The sequence below is a fragment of the Nipponia nippon genome, unplaced genomic scaffold (genome assembly GCF_047370975.1).
Source record: "Nipponia nippon isolate SJK-2023a ecotype South Korea unplaced genomic scaffold, ASM4737097v1 scaffold_15, whole genome shotgun sequence".
In the NCBI taxonomy this organism is placed as follows: domain Eukaryota; kingdom Metazoa; phylum Chordata; class Aves; order Pelecaniformes; family Threskiornithidae; genus Nipponia; species Nipponia nippon.
This window is the reverse complement of record NW_028262331.1, coordinates 5,704,809-5,721,407: the sequence shown is the minus strand read 5'-3', so window position 1 is coordinate 5,721,407 and position 16,599 is coordinate 5,704,809.

Sequence of the window (16,599 nt, the reverse complement as noted above, 5' to 3'; positions counted from 1 at the left end):
CCAGCCCTGAGGGAAGGAGCTGCTAACCCAGGGCAGAGGCCCAGGAGCTGCCCTGGAGCAAAGGGCACAGGAGGTGGTTTGGGTGCATCTCCCCACTTTGCTCACCGTGTTTTGGTGTGTTTTCCCAGAGCGAATATATTCTAAGTCAAGTCCTGCATGTGAGCACTGTAGCTGGCACAGCACAGAGGAAAGCCTCCTGCCGCTGGGCTAGTGCTGGGGCATCACTTTGCTGCAGCATCAGCCCCATGCAGCGAACAGAAGCCGGTTCCCTTCGTCACTGGGACAGGGCTGCCCAAGCCCCAGTCTGGGTCCAGGTGTGGGAGCAGATGTTGGAGGGAAAGGCGACCTCTGAAATGCGAAGGCTGCCAATCTTCCTTGGCTTTTTCTCCAATATTTTTTCCTGAGGTGAAACTCTTCCTTGTACCAGCTGGAGTCTTGCTGGTTGGGAGACAGTGGTGCGGAACTGGCTGGATGGTTTCCCTTTCCAACCTGGCAGCTGGGCTCTGCTTGGAGGGTCCACCAGCCTTCCTGGGGCGGAGAGGGTGAGGGAGACCTGGCACGCCACGGTCCTGCAGTGCTTGGCTCCTCTTGAAGCGCCAGGCAGCAGCTGAGAGGGGCAGCTGGGTTGGAGGACTGGGAAGATTTGCCTTTATTTCCTACTCCTCCTTAAGAAGTCCCATGTGAGCTGGAGTCAGCTGCCATCTCTAGACCTCATTCCATCAGGAAAAGAAGGGACTTTGGAGTTGGTTGGAGACACAGATTTTATACCCAGAAAAGTCTGACCCCTGTGGAAAACTTCACGCACTTACCCTAGCATTAGGGCCGGGTACAAGTGTTTGACCGATGTGCCTCTTCCAAAAAGGCCATCAGTTATCTGGATATAGCAAAGCCTTGCACTTTTCAAACTTGCAAAAGCATGCAAGATTTGCTAAGCATGCAAATCAGTAGTTTATCACTAACAGTAATAAAAACTAAGACTGCCATTTTCCCTGTTCAACCTATCCAGCAGCAATTCCCACTCCTGCTGGAACTGCACATCTGAGCGATGGGAGCTGCTCATGCGCGTGCCTTCAACTCCATCATCCCAAACCCCTTCAAGAGCAAACAGCCTCCCTCCTTCTGCATCCAAAAGCTGTGGACCATCCTCATTTAGACCATCCCAGAGCTCAGTGCGTGGCTGAGTCAGTCCCAAGTCTAAACCCTTGTTTGCTTTAAAAAAAAACCAGTCAATTTATTTCTTTGTATGCCTTCCACCTGTACTTATTTGGTTTTTAATCACACACAGCTTTCACTTTGGATTGCATAGGCAGCGTTAAAATCCCACCTGCAACTAAATGTGGTGTGAAGCTGTGCTGCCTTTGCAAGACTCTCAAAGTCCTCAAAGTCCCTCCTTACCTATGGGCTTCTCCAGCCTTGGCCCAAAAATTAAGGTCCAGCTGAATTCTTGAAGTGCGTTGCCTCTCGTCTCCTCTCAGCTCTGTCCTGCTCCTCCAGGGCAAAGTAAGCCAGACGACGGCGTAACTAAACCTTCTCCTCGCTTGAAGTACTGTTCAGGGAATTTGATTCCCAACCACTATTTATGGCTATTGATTTCTGCACTTCTTATTACCGCGGTAAGTGACCTGTAACCAGAGCGGCAACTGGCGGGTTTATCAATCTCTTTCAGATAATTAGTAACACGGGAAGTGGGAGAAGGAAATAAATGGTGCGGTTAAGAAAAGTTTGCTTACCACCCAACGGGAGCTACCAGAGCTGGCAGAAGAGGCAATACAAACCTGCATTTCATCACGCCCAGCCTGGAGGAGCTGGCCTTGGATGCGGCTCCTGGCTCCTGGTCCTGATTTGGGCAGTGGAGGGGACAATATCTTTCCTGGACTCTTGTCCCATCAGGAGCAGATGCAAACTGCTGCCTTACAAATGTCTCCTTGTCTTGGGTGAACCCACCCTCTGATGAAAAGCCCTGTGCACAGGAGCCCAGCTTGGGGATGGAAGGGTTGGATGAGTGGAGCGAGCACCAGCATCTGCGTGACCATTGGTGGGGCCAAAACTCGACAAAGCCCTTTCAGGCAGATCCCATGTGTCCCTGGAGACCAAACAAGCCCCGTTCCCAGCAGCCTCCCAAGGCGAGGGCTGGTTGGTACACTCAGAACCAGGGACAGAGGGATAATTATCTTTTTGGCCTCTTTCCTATTGAAATGTTGCCTGCAATTAACTCCTACCAGAGGAGCCAGATCATGGACCTTGTTCAGACCCAGGCAGATCGACCCACAGAGCAGGACTGGGTGCAGGGGTTTTCTGGGATCATCCGAGGGGCTGCTGATGAGCGAGCGCCTGGGTTTCATTACACTGATCTCACACTATTTGTCATTAAATTGCTGTAAGCAAACTCGGCAATCTGAAGATGATTAAATGAAGCAGTCCTGCCAGAATAAACTCAGAGCTTTTATTAGCAAGACGGGAGCAGCAGGTTATCTGCAGGTATGTTTAAAGCCCTTGTGATGACCCTGCGCCCTTCTGCACTGGGCACTGCCCCTAATCATTAGAGCTGGGGACAAAGAGATTTCAAGGGTGCAGAGGGTGGCTGGAAATTGAGAGTTAAAAATGAGAATTAAACCCGCGTCTCCTCAAGGCTGGGACAGGGCCTTACCCCCAAATAATTGCTTTGCTGCTCCTAGCTGACCTCTTTCCCATGCAAATAGCTTTTCAGTGGAAGGCTAATTCATTCTCACAGCTAAAAATGATCATTGCTGTGAGAAAGTGTTCTGGGCATGAATCCTTTTTGCAGCAAATAGCAGCATTAACAGGTTCATTTTCTCCCAGAAATGCTATCAAAATCTCTTTAAGCTGCTTCCAGAGCATACCACAGATGCACTAAACGAAGCCTGCAAAATGGGTGGGAGATGTGATTGCATTCAGACCTCCCACCTCAGCCTCAAAACCCAACTCAGCCCCGTGCCGAGCAACATCCATGTGTGATGGCTGCAAGAGTCCGTGTTCATTCCTGAAGTGCCCTGGGAACACGACCTAGAGATGGCTCCACTTCTAAGGAAATGAGCCTTTATCTCCTGGAGTTTTCCCAGAAACTGAAGGAATAAGTAGTTAAAGCCCTGGAGGCATTGGGTGGACCATTGCCAAAACCGGGAAAGAAACATGAGCTGTTGATCCTCTGCTTTATCCATCAAGCGAAGTGTGGCTCACTGCTGTAGTTTCGTGTACCGGTGCTGTAACGCAGGCTTGCAGGTGTAGTGCTCCAGCTCAGTTATGGGTTTAGGAGCCATGTTATAGACTGTTACTGACTTGATTCAGGGCAAATTCCAGCTGCTTATTAGACTTGTTGTCCAAATGGGACATTTTTCCAGGGACTCCGTGACTTTTGTGCAGTACCAAGTGCTAGCCCCAGCTCTTGAGGACGGCAAAGTAGAGGTTTCTTCTGGCTCTGGCAGAAGCGTGGAGATGCAGATCTGACAGTCAGGTTTTGAAGCAAGAGGGATGACAGGGCTGAGCAGCATTTCACTCCAAGCAGCCGCAGCCGCGAGGCTGTGGATTCACAAAGCCCGGGGATGTGGTGAATGCAGCAGCTGGCTCTGAGCAAACGCTATCCAAAGGTCATCAGCGATGCTCCCTTTGCAAAAAAGCCCACATGCCTTCCCCATGACAACCTGTTACATGCTCCGAAGGAAAACAACATTGCTCTTTTTTTATTATTTACTTTGAGACTGATTTGCCTCTCGCATCCAGCAAAGCTGCTACTTCTACCTCATAAATCCAAATCATGACTTCTTGAGGTGATGTGAGTCAATCCTTCCATGGGCTCCATGGGGTCATTTTTATTGACCCTGTGGTGCTCTGCCAACATACGCTGGGGAGAGCTGGCTGAGTTTCCTTGGCATGGCTGGGAATGACCAGCAATAGGGAAAACTGAAACACTGGGACCAGATAACCCTCCTCTTGCTCCAGTTTCATATCACAGTGGTGCAAACCCAGAGTAACATGGCAAGGAAGCAGGAGCTGCAATTCTATGTCCGTGGGGAAAAAAAGTAAAAGAAGGTGGAGATCCCATCTCTGGAAAGGGATAGCACTCAGAGATCTTCCAGGGAGCCCTGGAAGTGACCGTGTTTTCCCATGGCTATGCTTTCCTTCATCCATCTCTTTCCTCCTGCACTCCTTAGGACCTGGCTCCTTTGCCCTGCTCTGCTCTGAAAGGCACTCAAATAAAAAGTAAATGTCCCCAGGTTGGTCTTGCTAAGCACTCTGTTCACCTGTTAAACAGCTCTGCCCCCATCCTTCCTCCAAGGTGGCTGAGATATCGCTGCCCGGCAAGGTCCTAGCAGGGCTGCATGCCAGCCCCACGTCCAGAAATGTGTGAATCACCCGCTGGGGCTGAGCACACCAGGCGCTCAGCAGCGCTGTGCCAAGTGCTGTGCAAGTCCCCGGAATGCAGCACGGACAGGCAGGGGGAGAGTTGCAACTCCCAGGAAATTCAGGGTAACTCACGATGACCACAAAAAGGCAGGATCTGAGCCAGAATTATGGCACAAAGACTTTGAAGGGGAGTTTGATAGAGATGTCACTCTGTCTTCATCTGCATTCACCTGGCGTGAAAAGCAGCTCCGAGGCAGAGGACAGGAGCTCGAGCACCCACCTGGTGCTGCTGCGTGGGACGGCCTGTGCCCAAACCCCCAGGGCACTGAACGTGGCCCCTGGGGCCGAGGGGACATTTAATTGCCCCTGATCTTAGGGGAAACCTGACTGCAGAGCATGCCAAGGAAGGGGGTAAACTGGAGACCCAGGTCTTATTCCTGAATACATCACATGCCCCCTCAACTACCTTGGGCAAACTGCTCATGCTCTCTTAGCAGCAAAATAGCATTAACATTACTGTCCTACTTTGCAGTGACGTTTTGAAGACAAATTTGTGTTTCCCTGGGGAGAGGGACTAGAGGAAAACCTGTTCACCAACCAAAACAGGGTTTTAGCCACCTGGTTTGTAAATGGCATGTTAAAGAGCCTGTCTCCTGGGAGAAGCTTACTTTTTTTTTCTCCTTTTTTTCCCATGGAGGAAAAACTATCAAGATAAATTCATGGATGTAAAATCAAAAGATCTTCGGTAACCTCTTCGACTATTAAAGTAAAATAACGATAATAATGAGCACTGCAGTTTCACTCATCTCAGAAGATAAAAAAAAAGAAAAGTCAGGCCAATTTCTTTTTGCTTGCTAGCAGATAAGAGCCTGACCCAGATTGTCAGAGCTCAGCTTCCTCTACAGCTTTGATTTTCTTGGGGAAGTCTTAGTTCTGGCTGTCAGACCACGGGGTTTCGTGGCTGCAAACCACAAGCAGAGCTACCAGTCACTTGCACGTCCCAGTGGGCTGGTGGGGTGGAAGGGGTGCAGGGCTTTCGGTCGGGTTTTCAACGGGGAGCACCACGCTTTGCTCTCCTGCTTTCGATGCAGCTGATTTTTTCTGCTAATCTGCCCGTCAGGCTCACAATGAGAGCTGCTGGTTTCTGAACACACAATCTGGCAATTTATTCAGGTGACTAAATAAAAGGGAGGGAAAAAAGAAATACCCTGCTCGAAGTTGTGAGCGCTGAGCCCTTGGGAATCGCAGCCCAAGGTATAGAGAAATAGCAAATAAATGCTGTGGAGAGGACGATGTTTGTGCTGTCCCTCCTGCAGACATAATACCTTTACATTAATTATATTTAGAAGAAATATCTGCCAAACCTTACAGTTTACTATTATAAAAAGTTCATTTTGTCACTTTTTTCTCTTTTTTTTTGCACCACTGTGAAATGGCAAGTTAGATGGAATAGGCTAAAATAATGCGATCTGATTGAATAATGAATAAAGATTAATGAATTTTTGCTAATGTAAATGATTACATGGTAATTGCTTTAATAATATAAAATTATTTTCTGTTACAAACTATGATTAATGATACCAACTGAGCATTTGAATCATGTGCCTTGTTTTTTCTAAGTTCAGTGATTAAATAACTAATATAATAGTTTACTCTTAATTTTTCTATAGGCAGCGATCATCGGCTAATTGATTTGGACGCAAGGGTTAAGCAAACCTATGGTTTTATGTATGAAAACTCTTAGTCACTTCTTGACTCATCAGCAACAAAATTAAAAGGAGCAATAGCTTCTTTTCCACATCATGAACTTGTTCATTAGTTATATTTTAAGGGTAGTGGTTTGTTGGTGTGATGTGTAATGGCCCTCACAAAGAGCAGGGCCACGTGCTGGGAGCAGAGCAGGGATCTGATATTAGGGTGAGCTGGAGAAAGACTGAGCAGCATCCCATCTCAAAGCCTCAGGGCCAAGGAAGTAAAGAAGGAAAAAGGGAATTTTCCCCCCCTTTTTGTGGGGAAACAGTCCTGTTTTGCAGATGCTTCATGCTCATGAGACCTTTCAGGACAAGGGACCCACACCCCAAATTGCACCCCGCTTTTGGCAACCATTTTGACACCTCTGAACTATTTGTCTCTTTGGCGACAGAGATAAATAAGCCGTGGCTTCCCTCCCCTTTGCAGGATGTTAATGAAGCGTTTAATCATTTGGTGTTTCTTTTGCTTTGGCTTCTTTTTATTTTAGTTTGCAGGAATCAGAGAAACACTCGAGCATGGCAAAAGGCGGCTATTGAATGTCTGTATCTGTTGTTTGCCCCCATGATGGGGAATTAATTGCCTTTTGATTAATGAGCCCTTCAGAGCTGTGCCTGAACTGGGACTGAGGGAAAAGAAGAGAGAGAAGGGGGGAGAAAATCAGCTGCTCTGCTCTAACCTTGATGTTTTCTGGGATGCCAAGAAGGGGTTAAAGAGCCAAAAGCCGGTGGTGCTGTGGGGTGGTGGCGATGGGGAAATCGTAGTCTTGGCGTGTGTCAGAGGAGAGAGAGAGAGAAATTAAAGCAGCGGTTTAATTTTATGAGTGCTTTCACGCCCCTTGAATGGAGAAGGGAAAAATGATTTAATTAAAAATATATTTACTTTTAATGCAACCATCAATATTTCCATCCGCGCTGATTGTTAAGAGGGTTTGTGTGTTTGCATGTTTAAACACTTCCAGGCTCTGCCTCTTGCTTACTCCTTCTCCATCAGCAGCCACTCGTGCAGACTCACTGGGATGCCCATGCACACTCACCCGTGCCCCGTGCACACTCATCCAGCCCCTCGTGCCTTCCCAGGTTTGGGGCTTGGGTAGTTTTTGGGGCGATTCCCCAAAAGGGGAGTATTAGCATTCTCCCACCCTCCAGATCTAGCTCTGACAGCTCTGGATTTTGGGCCCCCTGTCTCCTTTCCCCCATGATCAGTGTGTTTTGCTGTACACAACCTTGCTGGGTTTCTTTTGGAGGTACCAGCCGACCCTGGGGCGTCCAGCGCACCCCAAACTCCAGCCCCGCTGAGCTTGTGGGCCGGTTGGGGTGTCTGCAGCAGAAGAGGGCTGCGGGGCCGGCTGGGTCCTCTGCCCTGCCAGGTGAAGGTGCTTCAGGTGCAGAGGCCTGGCGAGGAGGTAGGCACGAGCATCCCCTAAACACGGGAGCTGGGAGCTGCCCCTGCTGCTATTTCCTAGATAATTTAGTCAATTGAAAATGGCAGGATTCAGGGATTTTGGCAACAACATGCGAAGAGTTGTACAGTAAAGCTCCAGCAGCCCTTCTGATTTGTATTCCTTCCCAGCATCAAAACGCTTCCCAGTTACCCATTTGCCTTTCTTGTTCCTACACTACATGGATGGATTTAAAGGATTTCTCCACAATAGCCTTTAAATCTCCTTGCCAGGTGCTGCTGAATGGCGGCACAGTTTGATGCGGCTCTGCTGTCTGGGTCCTCCCCGCGTTGCTTTGCGGCTGACCGCACGAGGACAGCGGCTTTGTGTGAAATAAGGCTGGAGGAAGGTGCATTCGGGAAACAAAAAGTTTGGATTTTCAGTGAAACAAATAGCCTTTGTCAGTTTGACCTTGAAGCTCAGCCATGACACCACTAGAAATGGCAATGCTTGCTCGGTTATCGTCTTTCTTTCTCTCTCCAAAGAAGCCCTTGTCTCCCAGGACTGGCAGCATCATTCCTTATTTCTAAGGCTTAGGCTGTATGTTGGGTTCGGTTGGTCTTATTTTGTTGTTTGTTGGCTTTTTAATATTTGCAAAGCCACCAGGAACAAGCCCTACTTTCCACAAGGCTGAGTAGGTTGCTCTGACAATTTTCAGCCCCGTCTTTCCTTTTTCATAGTTGTTGCACTCCAGGACGAGGCTCTAGGTGGAGTTTGCCAGGGGTAAGATCGTTTTAGGTCCGAGCTATGGTGCGGGGTCCTGCAGGACCCACCCAGGTGATCCTGGCGGGCTCCGAGCTCCTGTCCCCGCCGGTGCTGCTGAGCCGAAGGCAGAGCAGCAGCTCTGCCTCTCTTTATTGATGCAGCTCACGGCTTCATTTCCGCTCTCATATTTCAAGTGGAAAATTTGGTGAAAACAAAAAATTAGCAGGACATTCTTAGCAGAGTAGCCACGAGCAGTACAATCTATTAACAACAGCCTTTTTTGTGCATGCACAGTTATTGCTCAGCGTATGTTTACAGCAGAGTTGCTAAAGGATAGAGCCGTCACTGAGATCTGAGAGCCTGTGAATCTTCCTTCTCCTGGCAGGTTTCTGGTCGCAGCCCGCTGGAGTACCCCATCACTCCACGTCTCCCCGAAGGAGAAGGCTGCGCTGGAGCCTGTATCCTCCAGTGAGACGCAAATGCAATTTGCTGATTTTTCTGAAAATGGTGTTGAAAAGATATTAATCCCTGGCTCCACATGAAAGATCAAAAGAGCCAGAGAGGCAGTGTCGGGCACGGAATGGAAATCATGCTCTGCAGTAAGAAGAGAGAAAATTGGAAGCTTCCTGGAGGAAATGCATGTATTTAAACCAAACCCAGTGGCAGTCAAAGTTGCCTTTGCTGGACCCAAACCACTGAACAGAAACGAGGACAGAAAGCCCCAGAGGGCTTCTGTATTTCACTCCCCTGTCCGGAGAAGGCTCTTTCTGAGCCATTTTTAAGACAACACTGCAGTCAACCCTTTGCCTTTTATTGCCACAGTCTGTTCCACTTCTCATCAAATACAGCCCTGGATCTTTTTCTGCCAAGCTGCTGCCCAGCCCGTTGTAGCCCATCTGGTGTTTATGTGAGCGACTCGCTGTTGAGCCGCACGCTGGTCCGCCCGGAATTTCATCAGCTTTATAGGATATCTCAGGCCCTTTCTCCAGTTTCCCGTCACTGGGTCTCAAGTCTGGTCTGAATTTGGTTTCGTGTCCTCCAAAGTGCCGGGAGCCTTTCCTGGGGTAATGCCCTCTGCAGATCTAATAAACATCTCCCCTCTTCCATCATCTGGGAGGTTAATTGAAATATCGAATCGTACCAGATCAAGAGAGACCCCTGTTAGATGCATCCCTCCTTTCTGACAGGGAACCATTGATAATCCCTCTCTAGGTACAGCCAAATTGCAATATAGAGCTGTTTCCTAGCGTGCTGATGAGAATGTCATGGGAGACAGCTTGAAAAGCCTTCCTGAAGTAAAGATAGATGACATCTCCCGCATCTTCCCCCAGCACCAGCCCTGCCACCCTGTCATGGGAGGAAATTAGATTGGTTTGACCCAATTTGGTCTTTACAAATTCATGTTGGCTGTTATTCATTTTCCTGTGTTCTTCCAGGTGCTCGCGTAGGCTTTGTTTGCTGCCAGTATGCTTCTGAAAATTAGAGGTAAACTCATTCGCCTCCCTCCCCTTTCGAAAACGCAGGTGTTGCATCTGCCCTTTTCTACATTTTTGCATCATCATCTTCTCAAATATCACCGTGTTGGCTCCAAAAACGCGTTTGGTGATTCTCAATGCGCCCAGGGATGGAGCTGGCACGGTGCAGCCGATTCAAAAATGCCTGCCTTGGCTAAGTACGCTCGAAACTCTTCTGTCCCTTCCTAGCCTGATATCTTACTCCTCAGTGTTAATTGTGTCAGACACCTACTCACAGTTGGTCTGTTTAGCAAAGACTAAACCGACAGAGGCTTTAGCTTTCTCAGCATTATCTGTCGATAGCTTTCCCTCTTCAGCCACTCTGACATTTTCAAATGGAATTTTTTTTTTTTAAATTCAAAGTGACTTTTGCTGCTGTTTTAAAATGTAAATCAATTTCTTCTAAAAAATAGAAGCATTTTAATAACAAAGCTGCAAAGGTTGAAAAATAATGCTTTGAAATAGCTGAGGCAAAATGTTTCTTGCTACTTGAGATCAATTCTCTTTGGAATAACTATTAATGGCTGGGCCAGAAATTGGGTTTTTTTGTCCCCATTTAAGAAAGGGAAAAGATTCAAACCCCCAGTTTCTCTTAATGTTGTTTCTCAGTAATCGGAAACACCATACTCGCCCTGCCACGCGTTGGCTCAACCAGAGCATTCAGTACCGCTGCAGCTATTTCCCTGTAAGATTTCTCTGGGCCAGAAAACTCTGGATTCTCACGCAACTCCATCTGTATCGATAGCAATCGGTGCCGCCAGCCTGAATCCGCAACAGGGAAAATTGGACGGGTATTGAGCAGAAATGTGTCTTGTCCCACGCACAGCATCTGAAAGCTAGTTGTAAATGCAAATAGGATGGGGAAGACTATGGAAATTCAATAGCGAATGTTCTTTAAGTTTCTTTCCATACAGCATGGATCATTAGGTAGAGCTCTAGCTGCCCAGAGACCTCTGGCACGAAACAGAAATATGAAATCAGATCTTTCTGCTTCGCTCCAGTCGAAGTCAGCGCCATCACGTGCGATGCTGTGTGAACTTACTCACCTATTTCAGCTCCATCTTAGAAAAGGGTGATATTTCTTATCCCCTGATCCCATCAGAATATCACTCCAGGAGCCCGCCGCTCTGGTTAAAACCTTCTCCTGACTTTCAGTGTGAATTGATTTGTGGCCTAGCTCCTCTTATGCAAACATTGTCCTTTAACTTAAGTAGTTCTTCTTTCCTTGTGTCTGGGTGATGGATTGAGCAGGAGCATGTTTGCCATTTCAGCTGTCTCCCACAACAGCTGCTGCTTCAAGTAAGAGAAGGATGGCGGTTATCTATATAAACAGCTTTCTCTAAAAAGTGATTGTTTCCAAAAAGCAACGATCAACTTTCTAAAATCAATGCTTAAGCACTTTTAGTGGATTGGAGATTTTCATTGGAGAACTGAGTCAGGGGGTTCAGGGCAAAGAAAATTATAACTTTTCTTCCAGAAGTCAGTTTCCATTTTTTTTTCCCTTGAGTTTTGGCTAAAAAGCCATCTGAAATAGAAAAAAAAAGATTTGTCCCTAGGAGGAATCTCCAGGCTTTGCAGCCTAGCTGGGATATAAAACCCTGACTCAGGGTCTCGGGGTCAATTCCTGCATCTACCACTGTTTCTCGATGGATGACTTTGAGCAAGTCCTTTGCCCCCTGCCTACGTTTCCCCATCTGTAAAGCAGGAAAAGGGAATTCACCCAGTTCAGGAAAAAGGGGCTAAAAGAGACTGCGGGGTTGTTTGAACAGCCATCAGAAAGCCAAAGAGGTAGGAACAACAGCCACAAGAAATCCTGTGCAGAGGAGAGGGACAAAGATGGGGTAGAAAAGCCCCAGCGCTGTTCAGGGCAGGGGATGGGAAGTTGCAGGGACCATTGAACGGGGAACCTGGCTGTCCTGTCCCGCCATTTTGCTAGACTCAAATTTCACTGCAATGGTTGTCGTTGGGGCAGGTGAACGTGGAGCATTGCACTGGCCAACACAGCCGCAGGGGCTGATGTTCACGACTCTTTGGCCTCCACTGTTCCCCCCACAGCTCTGTTTTACGCACAGAAAGGGCACAGCACCGTTTCAGAGGTGACCGATACCCCGCTGCTGCATCATGCTGATGTGCCAGAGAGGGGGAAGAGCAGGGGAAGGACGTGCTTCGCTTCAACAACTGTGGTGTAGCCATTTCCCAAGAGCATCGACAGAGCAAAGTCTGTTGTGGAGGGTACTTAAATCACTAATTAAAGCTGTTACCCTCTGGATGACACTAGTATGGCCTCTTCTGAGCCTGCTTGGAAGCTAGGGGGGCGGAAGAGATGGATCATAATTTTGTTTTTCTGTCTCGCACCTTTCCCTTTGCTTTTTTTCCATCGTCCATGCTGCCTGGAATTCACTCCTTTATCCTTACACACGTCTTGCCTAACTCCCATGGTTTAAAATTAATATAATATTGATTGGAAGAGTTTGGAGGGATTGCAAGTCATTTGCATTCTCCTGTCCCTCTTCATTTCTTCGCCCAAGCCCGTCTGGGCAAAGTTTGGCGGCTGGAGCGAAGGAGATCTGGTTGCTATAGCTACTGCACTGCCTTCCTCCCAGCGAGGAGGAGGAGACCACAGGACTTCAGAGCAAAGCCATTTTGCACAAACTTCTGCCTTTGAAAGTCAGCCAGCGGCCCCATGGCACCCGTGGGTCACCCTTCTCCTCGGCCCTCCCCCAGGTGGCAGTGTGATGCCGGGGAGGAGGAACCACCGCCCGCTCCCCGTGGGCAAGGAGGAGTTGGCTGCAAAGCTGGGGATGGGCAGCATCTCCGAAAAAATCCTGCCTGTCCCATCTTGGACTGGGCACCTAATTCAGAGGCCACTTATGTCCTCCTGGAGGACATATGTACCATGCTGGAGAGGGACACGAGGGATAGTTCATAGGTACCTAGAGCCTTTCAGGACCCCGCAGGGTATCGCAGTCACTTTCCCAGGGCTGGCAGGTACGACCCAGCTCTCTGGGGCAGCCAGGAATGCCAGGGGAGTTGTGCAACATCTCAGATGGCATTGAACACCCAAGTGTGGGGGGCTGATCCCTTTTTTTGGCTTTTCCTGCTGCATCCCCAAATCAGTCCTTTGTACTGAGCACTGCACTAACCCCCCTGCACCCCAAAATCTGGGGTTTCATCTCCCTTTACAGTATGGAGGGTACGGTGCATGCAAGGAGGAATAGACGGAGTAGGTCTTGTATAACACGGACTCCCTTTGTTTCCAGGTTACTCCAGATTGTCTGTAATTATGTCTAGGGATGCATGCCATGATAATTGTTGATTATTTGCAGCTCCTGTGGGACTGCTTCCTTGTGAAAGAAAGGCAAAGAGCCTGCACGTAGCATAGACGAGAAATTCAGATCAGCAGCATATTTCTGGAACAGGCTCAAGAACTGAATAAATACGTGAATAAATTAAACAACTAAAAGGTGTGGGGGAACGAGGGAGATGGCCTGGCCGTGTCAAGATAACTGTACCTTGTCCCCCTGCTCTGCAAACTCTGTTGAGCAGATTTATTAGTTTTAATTAACAGGAGGGGGAAAAAAAGGAGCTGGGAATACATCCAAATTCCAACTCACAAAATCACTGCTCCTTCCTCAAGATTGAGAGAGAAAGAGGGTGAATGACCAGAATAATAATCAGAAAAGAGATCTGGGTGCCAAGAAAGCCATTTCTCCGCCCAGCCTTTATGCTGGCTCCTAGGATGAGGAGGAACTTGTTCAAAGCTGAATGGGCAGTCCCAGCAGGGTCAGAGTTTAGGGCTGGAGCCTGTATAACATTTGGAGTGGGGCAGATGAAACCTCCTATCAAAACTTCTTCAGTAGAAAACTGGAGCTGGGTTTAAGCTTATGTCTGTGTGTAAAGTACTGTTTTTCACAGAAAATGGTGTTTTTTTCATTATAAGTCCTCCTCCCCAAGAATGAGTGCTTTGGGGTCAGCCAGTTGCTGGTGTACCCTCAGTGGGCAGCGTCATGTCCCCGGGCAGTGACGCTGTGCACATCCACCCCTCCTCTGGACCAGGCTCCTTCGACAAGTGCCAGTGCCCAGGGCATGACAAGGGGAGACCATAGTGATGTAGTGACATTCTGTGGCACTTCAGAACACCGATATTTCCCTTATTCCATTCTCCAGCCCTGGTTTGCAGGCAAACCCAAGAGCTTGGGAAGGTTTAGGAGACTGTTGTGGAGGCCCAGCCTGGCTGAGGGCTCCGTATTCCTGCTGGCGGCACTGCACATGGCCGGCTCTCCAAGGACTGACCGATGAGATGGCGGGTACCCCTGGGGAGGATCTGGGTGCACAACATCCTGCTCTGTTGCAGAGATTAGCATTGCTGGTGGCTTCTCTGCCCCTTGCCACGGCATCCCGGTGACACCACGGCTCACCCCATCACATACTGCCCTGGGCACTGGGGGATGTGATTCTCATTCCCAAACAATATCAGCCCTGCTATCCATGGGGTGCACTCATGGGCACTGGTAGAAAGGTGTTTAACTGCGGTGTTGCTTAGTCCCAGTAGCAGAAGAGAGTTAAAAAAATAATAAAAAGTCAACTCTCAGCCCAGAAAACATTGACAGTTCAAACCATCGGAAAGAAAACGGTGCTTCCTTTTACTTGTTAGGGTTTTTTTCCTGTTGGCATCAAGTCGACATTTCCTGCCAAGGATTTGATGAGGATGAAATACATTTTCTCCCTGTCAAAATGGCCTGTGAGGGAGCCCCAGTCTGTAAGCATCTCCCTCCCTCCTGTACCATGCAGCACAGAGTAGAGCTCCCTGAGCAACTGCTCACTCCAGGACCAGCAAGGGTGCAGCCTCGTTAGCCCAGCATGTGTATTAGCTCATTAGCCTTGATGAGTAACCAAGAGCTAAGCTTCCCCTGGGCTTCTCCTGCAGACAGTATTGTTTCATGGCATGATAGGTCCTGATCCAGGGAACCTGCCTCTTGCCTGGTGTAAAAATTACCTTTACATCCTCTGCACCATCAGCTTGTCCCTCCAACAAGGCTGAACCTCTTTATGTGGCCCCGTGAAGGTCCTGAGATCTGTAGAGAACTGGAAGACAGCCACAAAGCATAGACTGGGAAGGAAAACAGGCTTTGGTTTTTCTCCCACATTGAAGTTGTTCCCTTTCAAGTTTTCTTTCAGCCCATTAGGAACCATTTCGGATGAAGAGCTGGAAAGAATGGACTTGGATCTGGCCGCCAGCATCTCCGGGGTTCAGAGGTACTTGGACCACAGATTGTGCCTCAGTCCTGTCTCTGCCCTTTACAGATGTTCATTAAAAGAGTTTCACGAGAAAACACAGCATCGCTCTCCAGGAAACAGGAGCTCGAACGTTTTATCTTTGACTTTGGCAACTTCAACAAGTCCCTCGGGGAAGAGCACAAGCAAGTTTTATTAAAAATAAAAAACCCTCATGGAGAGGACTAACGCTTTGTCTTCAGAAAGGCTCTTGGGGCCGAGCAGGACATAAATAAACGGCCCTAATAAAGGCTGGAGCGACCCAGCACAGTGATGAACGCACAGGGGCCCTAAGGCCACAGCCAGGTTTGATCCATCTTGTGCCCAAAATGCTGGGAACAACAAGAGTTCCTGGGGAAAACACAGTGCGATGTAGCACCACCGTGAAAAGTGGCCCCATGGTCCCACAGGAAATAATCCAACTGAAAAGCTGGCAGAGAGCTGCGTTCTGGCCCTGGGATGAAGATCGATCACTTGCTTTATCCTCATTTCATTGAGTTTTCAAGGCTGGTCTGGCAGAGGACACATGTGGCAAGCTACCATGGGAAGTGCTGTCCCAAGGGCAACTCCACAGACACGGCAAGCGGACCAATTCAGATGAGGCAGGAGAAAAGTGTTGCTCCTGCTCAAAGTACATCTGAGCTCCATTGGTTGACTTGCAGGCCACAAAGGTGCAAAGTCCAACTGATGGTTGCCTGCCACCTGGGAAATTTTAAGGGCTTTCGTCCACCTGAGATTCTTTTGTGTCTAATAAGAGCCAAACCCCTGCTACCTACCACCTTTTCTTCAGTTAGAAAACCAAAGATAATTTAATCTGGACTGTGGTTTCTGAGACGTTTCTCACAACTCAATTATCTCCAAGATCTCATCCCATCTGTGCTTGAAATCTGCCCAGGTACGCCAAAGTTTGATGGTGGAAAGGTGACAAATAGACACAGAGAAGGTGTGATTTTACAGCCTCATTTCCCCAGGGAAGCAGTCCAACAAGGGCTACTGGAAGAGGTCAGATCTTGGGTCTGATGGCATATGTTTACATTACTTCATCAGAGGCCTGTTTGAAACATTTCCATGGATGCTACTGGCAGAAAATTAGTCTTTTTTCTTAACTAAACTATGTTGGTTTTTCCCACTTAAGAAATGTTGACACTGTGTCAAAAAAAAAAAACCAACCAAAAATACAGGCCAACAACAAATGTTGAACAAATAGAGACATTTTCACTTTGGAACCAAAAATCAAAATAGATCTGTTGAAAACAGAAATATTTTCCTACTAACAGCACCACTTGCAACTTACACTCACATCGATTGCTAATTACACGGCCAATCCACTGGCAAAATGCTTGACAGGTAGCTTTGGACCAACCTCAAACAAGCAGCTAAACCACATCACTGGCTTTGGGTTCCCTCCATGTGTGGCATCTAGGTTTGTTTCATTGCTGCAGAAAATGGTTGCTGCGCTGCATTCAGGAATATGGCTGGCTTTCTGGACACCAAATTTACCCTTCATTTCAGAGCAGTGATTTATTGACTGCGCTAGAGGATGATCTTCAGAGT